Below are 2,088 nucleotides of genomic sequence, written 5' to 3'. Positions count from 1 at the left end.
GTTTGTAAACAGGGTGTGTGTCTCCTCTGCAGAGCACGGATGCTGCCCTGGCACCTAATTCCATGTGACAGTTTGGGCCGTGAACTTGGCAGGGTGCACAGGGAAAGACTTGATTGAAACTTGGAGGCACTGGGCTTTGTACATTGGACCTGTGGCATCTTTGCTAAGAATTTACTCTTAGCTACCTACCGCTTTCCTGGGTTGATAAACAGGTAAAAGTTAGAGTATCTGCTCTCTGGCATGGTCTGAAACAAGTGCAGAATTTTCTAGATTTTCTTAAGAAAGGTAATTTTTCTGGTAGTGAGTGACATTTACAAAAGGCTATTTTGAGCTTTTTGCTTTCTAGGTTCCTGATATTCTAGGTTAAAATTGTAGCTTAATTAAGACTTAGAAGGATGTATCTTAGATAAATTCAGGCTTGAGTCAGCCTAATTGCATCTTATGTTTGAAGCTGTACATTTGAATTGAAGCGTCTTACTGAAATAGCAGACACTGGTCATCATAACAGCTTCCCTGTCATGCAACGAACTTGCCCTCATGATTGAGAATTATTTCTAGGAAGTTCGGTTCGAGAATTTAAAGGTTTTTTCTTGAGCAGATTTACAGGAGAGTTTTCAGCCTTTTGGTGGCCTCAAAAAGTTATTCCAAGTCTTGCACCTTGTCCTGGAGAGGAGTGATGGGTGGGCCTGCCAGGTGCTGGGCATGGAGCGTCGGGCTTTATGTAAAGCAGCAAGAGACGTGCCCTCCTCACAGTGCTGAAAGCTGAGTGGCAACCCATACCCAGCACATAGGAATTGTTTAGGGTTTGGCATTTCTACAAATCTTTTCTCCTCCACACAGACTCGTCTCTACTGTGAAGTACCAGTTATTCTTACGAGGCAGAGGATTCTATTCTAAACCAATGTCACTTCCAGGAGAGATTGTTTTTAACCCAGCCCTAATTTTGGCAGTAAGGAACCAGGGCAGTTGTGTGTGGGGCCTGCTTAAGGTCACACTGCTGTGCTCTGCCATTTCTGAGTACATGATGCAAACAACACTAACATGCAGATGGGGCAAGACGTGTTATTCAGAGATGGGAGGGGAGGCTGAGATGACATGGACATTCCATATGGAGTCCAAAATGCAATTCACATCTTGCCGGGGGCAGACCAAGAAAACAGTCTATGAAGACATGTCTGTTCTTCCTGCTTTGTGATGGTTAGAGAAGGAGCATTTAGAAGGTCAAGTCCCTAAAGCACTTCTCCATCCATCTTTGTTGCTGGAGCCTTTGAACAGGCAAGGTCCCACCTCCCCAGGGGAGGCCTTGGAGGTCAATGCCCCGCTTCGGAAGCATAGGCCTTACTGTCCACAGCTTTGGCAATTGTCCCTGCTCTCCTGTTCGGCGACTGGGGTATTTTACTTTCTCATCTTGGCTTCTGTGCTAACTCTTGATCGCCCCAAGGCTGTGCCTCTTGGCTCATGTGCCTCTCAGGCTGTGCCACCTCCTCTGGCCTCGTAAGTGTGGTGTCCCCGAGAATGCACCCTTAGCTGCTGTCTTATCTCACTCTGCTTCCTGTGGCTTCTGTTATCTTCATGAGGATGTATTCTGAGCTCGGAAATCACTGAATATCTCCGTACTCCAACTCAGTACACATGTATACGGCGTGCCAGGTATGATTCCAGGTGCTGGGACCCCATTGTGCAGGCACCTCAAATATCACTCAGCTCAAGGATATGGCCAATTGGAAGCCAGAAACCTTGGAGCTATTACAGATTTCCCCCATCTCACCTCTTATTTCTAGAATTCACCCCCTCCTGTCCACTCCCAGGGCCTTAGTTCAGTCCGTTGTCTCTAACCTGGACTGTTGGGACTGGTCTCTAAAATGTCCTTGTACTTCTCCATATGGCCACAGTGCTAAAAACACTTTAGTCATTCCCTGTTGTCACCTATAAAAAAATTAAACTCCTTAGTGGGGCTACCGAGACTCCGCCATCTGGCCTCTGCTGCCTCTGGCTAAACCTTGACCTGCCCCCCCCCCCCATCCAGGTGGACCCAACCACCGTCCCTCACTCCAAGGGAGGAGTCCAGCCCTGCCCCCCTCTTTCTGC

The sequence above is a fragment of the Rhinolophus sinicus genome, linkage group LG01, assembly GCF_036562045.2.
Source record: "Rhinolophus sinicus isolate RSC01 linkage group LG01, ASM3656204v1, whole genome shotgun sequence".
Lineage (NCBI taxonomy): Eukaryota > Metazoa > Chordata > Mammalia > Chiroptera > Rhinolophidae > Rhinolophus > Rhinolophus sinicus.
Note: the sequence above shows the minus strand (reverse complement) of the source record.